The 6,045-nt window shown below is 42.4% G+C and overlaps 1 protein-coding gene across 2 annotated transcripts in view; it reads right to left on the reverse strand.

Moving 5' to 3' along the window:
• PARS2 (prolyl-tRNA synthetase 2, mitochondrial) overlaps positions 1-6,043 on the reverse strand; it is a 15,328-nt gene extending 9,285 nt beyond the window's left edge. Inside the window, exon 1 of one of the 2 annotated variants that reach the window (XM_077779757.1) lies at positions 6,015-6,043. The gene's annotated coding sequence lies outside the window, so the exon portion shown is untranslated. The remainder of the gene's footprint in view (positions 1-6,014) is intronic. The other variant, XM_077779758.1, reaches the window with a different exon arrangement.
• Between the last annotated feature and the right edge of the window lie 2 nt (positions 6,044-6,045).

Consider the following 6,045-nt stretch of genomic DNA (forward strand, 5'->3'; position numbering starts at 1 on the left):
ATCCTAAACATAAAGAAACTAATTAATAATAATACCACCATAATATTAGGGGACTTCAACACCCCACTTACATCAATGGACAGATCATCTAAACAGAAAATCAACAAGATGACGATGGCTTTGAATGACACACTAGACCAGATGGACTTAACAGATAAATTCACAACACTTCATCCTAAAGCAGAGGAATATACAGTCTTCCCCAGTGCACATGGAACATACCCCAGAATAGATCACATACTGGGACACAAACCAGCCCTAAACAAGTACAAAAAGATCAAGATCATACTGTGCACATTTTCAGACCACATCACTATGAAACTCGAAATCAACCACAAGAAAAAATTTGGAAAGGTAACAAATACTTGGAGACTAAAGAACATCCTACTAAAGAATGAATGGGCTAATCAAGAAATTAAAGAGGAAATTAAAAAGTACATGGAAGCCAACAAAAATGATAACACCACAGCCCTAAACCTCTGGAATGCAGCAGAGGCGGTCATAGGAGGGAAGTATATAGCAATCCAGGCCTTCCTAAAGAAGGAAGAAAAGTCTCAGATACACAACCTAATCTTACACCTCAAAGAGCTGGAAAAATAATGGCAAATAAAACCCCACACCAGCAGAAGACAGGAAATAATAAAGATTAGAGCAGAAATCAATGCTATCTAAACCAACAAAACAGTGGAACAGATCAATGAAACCAGAAGCTGGATCTCTGAAACAATTAATGAAATTGATAAACCACTAGTCAGTCTGATCAAAAAGAAAAAGGAAAGGACCCAAATAAATCAAGAATGAAAGAAGAGAGATCACAACCAACACAGCAGAAAAAAAACAATAATGAGAGAATATTATGAGCAATTATATGCCAATAAAATGGGCAATCTGGAAGAAATGAACAAATTCCTAGAAACATATAAACTATCAAAACTGAAACAGGAAGAAATAGAAATTTTGAACAGACCATAACCAGTAAAGAAATCGAGTTAGTAATCAAAAATCTCCCAAAAAACAAAAGTCCAGGGCTGGATAGCTTTCCAGGGGAATTCTACCAAACATTTAAGGAAGAGTTAACACCTATTCTCTTGAAGCTGTTCCAAAAAACAGAAATGGAAGGAAAGCTTCCAAACTCTTCCTATGAAGCTAGCAGTACCTTCATTCCAAAACCAAAGACCCCACAAAAAAGGAGAACTATAGACCAATTTCCCTGATGAACATGCATGCAAAAATCCTCAACAAGATATTAGGAAACCAGATCCAACACTACATTAAAAAAAGTATTCACCATGACCAAGTGGGATTTATACCTAGGATGCAGGGCTGGTTCAATATCCGCAAAACAATCAATGTGATCCATCACATCAGTAAAAGAAAGGACAAGAACCACATGATCGTCTCAATAGATGCAGAGAAAGCATTTGACAAAATACAGCAACCTTTCTTTTTTTTCTTTTCTTCTTTTTTTTTTTTTACAGCAACCTTTCTTGATAAAAACACTCAAGAAAGTAAGGATGGAAGGATCATACCTCGAAATCATTAAGAGCCATATATGAAAGACCCAACACTAATATCATCCTCAATGGGGAAAAACTGAGAGTTTTCCCCCTACAGTCAGGAACAAGACAGGGATGTCCACTCTCACCACTGTTACTCAGCATAGTATTAGAAGTCTTAGCCTCAGCAATCAGACAACACAAAGAAATAAAAGTCATCCAAATCAGTCAGAAGGATGTCAAATTTCACTCTTCGCAGATGACATGATACTCTATATAGAAAACCCAAAAGATTCCACCAAAAAACTGCTAGAAATGATCCATGAACTCAGCAAAGTTGCAGGATATAAAGTCAATGCACAGAAGTCGGTTGCATTCCTATACACCAACAATGAAGCAACAGAAAGAGAAGGAATCGATTCCGTTTACTTTGCACCAAAAGCCATAAAATACCTAGGAATAAACCTAACCAGAAGTGAAAAAATCTATACACCGAAAACTATAAAAAGCTTATGAAAGAAACTGAAGATGCAAAAAAAAAAAAAGGAAAAATGTCAATACTACCCAAAGCAATCAAGCAATCTACATATTCAATGCAATCCCTATCAAAATAACACCAGCATTCTTCACAGTGCTAGAACAATCCTACAATTTGTATGGAACAGAAAAGACCCCAAATAGCCAAAGGAATATTGAAAAAGAAAACCAAAGGAGGCATCACAATCCGGGACTTCAAGCTGTATTGTAAAGCTGTAATAATCAAAACAACATGGTACTGGCACAAAAACAGTCAGATCAATGGAAAAGAATAGAGAACCCAGAAATGGACCCACAAAAGTATGGCCAACTAATCTTTGACAAAAGCAGGAAAGAATATCCAATGGAATAAAAACAGTCTCTTCAGCAAGTGGTTCTGGGAAAACTGGACAGTGACATGCAGAAAAATGAACCTGGACCACTTTCTTACACCATACACAAAAATAAACACAAAATGGATGAAAGACCTAAATGTAAGACAGGAAGCCATCAAAATCCTTGAGGAGAAAGCAGGCAAAAACCTCTCTGACCTCGGCTGCAGCAACTTTACTCAACGTTTCCACAGGCAAGGGAAACCAAAGCAAAAACGAACTACTGAGACCTCATCAAAATTAAAAGCCTCTGTGCAGCCAAGAAAACAATCAGCAAAACTAAAAGGCAACCGACGGAATGGGAAAAGATATTTGCGAACGACATATCAGACAAAGGGTTAGTATCTAAAATCTACAAAGAACTTATCAAACCCAACACCCAAAAAACAGATTTAATCTAGTGAAGAAATGGGCAAAAGACATGAACACTTTTCCAAAAAAGACACCCAGATGGCCAAATGACACATGAAAAAATGCTCAACATCACTCATCATCAGGGAAATACAAATCAAAACCACAATGAGATACCACCTCACACCTGTCAGAATGGCTAACATTAACAACTCAGGCTACAACAGATGTTGGCGAGGATGCAGAAAAAAAGAGAAGCTCTTTTGCACTGCTGGTGGGAATGCAATCTGTTGCAGCCACTCTGGAAAACAGAGTGGGAGATTCCTCAAAAAACTAAAAATAGAACTACCCTATGACTCAGCAATTGCACTACAAGGTATTTACCCAAGGGATACAGGTATGCTGTTTTGAAGGGGCATACGCACCCCAATGTTTATAGCAGCAATATCAGCAATAGCCAAAGTATAGGAAGGACCCAAATGTCCATCAACAGATAAAGAAGATGTGGTATATATATATATATATATATATATACGATGAAGTACTACTCAGCAGTCAAAAAGAATGAAATCTTGCCATTTGCAACTGTGTGGATGGAACTAGAGGGTATTATGCTGAGCGAAATTAGAGAAAGACAAATATCATCTGACTTCACTCATGAGAACTTTAAGATACAAAACAGATGAACATAAGGGAAGGAAAAATAATATAAAAAACAGGGAGGGGGACAAAACATGAAACTCTTAAATATGGAGAACAAACAGAGGGTTGCTGGAGGGGCTGTGGGTGGGGGGATGGGCTAGATGGGTAAGAGGCATTAAGGAATCTGCTCCTGAAATCACTGTCGCACTATATGCTAACTTGGATGTAAATTAAAAAATAAATTTTAAAAAATAAATAAATACAATCTACAATGAACAGAAGGCTTTTGTTTGTTGTACCTTTGGGAGAGATTCTCTGGAACAGAATTACTGGGTCAACGCATAGGAACTCTTTCAAGATTCTTGATTTCAGTTGCCAAATCCAGGGAGCGCCTCTACCTTTCGCCTCCCATGAAGCAGAGCTGCCCTGCAGCATGCTGACATCGGGGTGCTGACTCCCCTGGGCTCTGGGAGCCTGGAAGCCCTGGGTGGCTCTTTCCAGGTCCTAGTGCCTCAAGTCCTCCAGCTGGTCTCCTACCACCTCAAGCAGCCCCATCCACTTCCCCTGTGCACAGTACAAATGTTATCATCGCCTACATCTCCTGTGGCCTGAGACAGGCTGGCAGGCACTGCCACAGGGCCCTAATGTGACTGAGTGGACAAGTGTGGGCTCTGGAGGCAAGTACACATGGTTCACATCTGGTGAACCATAGGCCAGTGGCCCACACCAGGCACTCCTTCACCTTAACTCCTCCTAAAGCAGATGAGTCTGTCTCTGACCTGCCTCTCAAAACCCCTTGGTCCATTGCAGGAGCCAGGTGGTTGTGAAACTTAAGGTGAGCATCAGAATCACCTGGAGGGCTTGTTGAAACACTGACCTGGGCCTCAGCCCCAGACTTTCTGATTCAGTAGACCTGGTGTGTAGGCAGAGAGACTGCAGTTCCAACACGTTTCCAGGTGATGCTGATGCTGTTAGACCAGGGACCACACTGGGAAAAGCATGATAAACTCCATGTGGGCGGCAACCATGTCTATCTTATTCCAAGTTGTATCTGTAGCATCCAGCACGGTGCCTGGACATACTGGATACTCAATAAATGTCCACCAATGACTGAACTGAACGGCCCTTGACCCCTGTCTGTCTGGTCCCTATATTATAGCTAACAACGTAATTGATCCCATCACACTCCTGTTTATAACTCATTAGTGGCTCCTCATCACCATTTTCTAGGAATGGTACTTCCTTATAAAGCCTCTTCATATTTTGGTCCCAGCACACCTCTTCCGGCTTTTTATCATACCACTCCCCTAACATGCCCCAAACTGGTCATCATTTCTGGAAGAGGCCAGCTTCACCCCAGCAACTCCATCATTCAAGGTTCACTTATTGCAAGAAGCTTCCCCAACCCCTCCAAACAGAGATGACCACTTCCCTCCCTGTGCTCCCACTGCACACAACTCTTTACAGTTTACTGGAATAATTTTCAAAACGATTTCTGAGAAACTGCTGCATGCCAGGCACGAGAGTGAGCAATATTTAAGGTCCCATTCCTCCATTAAAAGAGGAGTTCAAGGCGTTTTCTACATTGTCAGACTTCAGGACCTAGCATCATAACGAATATTTGGGCTAGTATTAATAATGTCTGCTAATCAAATATATTAGTAAATGAAAAGCTAAGGGAAGGCATGCAATAAGGCAATTATCTGGATAGTTTAAATAAGAGCCTTACACCCTCTGCCCTCACCCCCGTTGCGTGCTTGTCCTCAGACTCCTCAGCTTACACTGGCGAGAGAATAATTACTTATTATTTCAAACGTTCAAGATTACGACAATAACTCTGAAGCAGCACATAATTAATGTGTTCTGTCCCTCAGACTCTAGCAGAGAGCCTCTGAGTCCTTCAGTCATTCAACAAATTTTTAGAGCCGCAGCTTAGTCCTTAGAGCACAGGCCTCGTTTAAGGTCAACTCACAACGGCCCTTCAATCCAATGAGGAAAGCTGTGCATAAAGTGCTTCCAACAGTGCCTGGTATATGAGAGTTTTGCCGTTATTATCGTTATACCCAACTCACAGAAGAAGTAAGTCAGAGACGTGAGGCCAACTGACAAGCGACAAAGCCAATGAGTGCAGCCCCCCCGCCCCTCCGCCCCTCCGCCCCTGAAGGCTAGGTTCCCGCCTCCAACTTCCAGTTTCCGTCTCGCACCGTGCTGCATAAGACAGCAATGGAACCCCAGACCTAGTCTGCGAACTGGCTCGCCCTTCACTGGCTGGGTGACCCTGGTCAAACGACTTCACTCTCCGGGCCTCAGTTACCCCATACGTAAAATGGGAAGGTTGGCTGGGCCGCCAGGTGATCCCAGAGGGTCTCTCCAGAGCTGGCAATTCTAGGAACATCACGGCACTCACAAGACCGGAGGCAAACAAGGGAGGAAGTCCTGCCCTCATTTTACAACAGAGGAAACACATTATCCAGGAGTTCAGGTGATGGCGACCCCGCCCCAAACCAAGGACGGGATGCACGTGGAAGCGCGGCCACCAAGGTCCTAGAACCGAGACCGAGCCCTCTCTCCAGCCCGTCCCCGCCCAACCCCAGCCCTCGCTGTCACCCACACTCACCAACGGAAGTCCCAGCCGAGACCAGAACCAG

The sequence above is a fragment of the Crocuta crocuta genome, unplaced genomic scaffold (genome assembly GCF_008692635.1).
Source record: "Crocuta crocuta isolate KB4526 unplaced genomic scaffold, BGI_CrCroc_1.0 scaffold168, whole genome shotgun sequence".
Classification (NCBI taxonomy): Eukaryota; Metazoa; Chordata; class Mammalia; order Carnivora; family Hyaenidae; genus Crocuta; species Crocuta crocuta.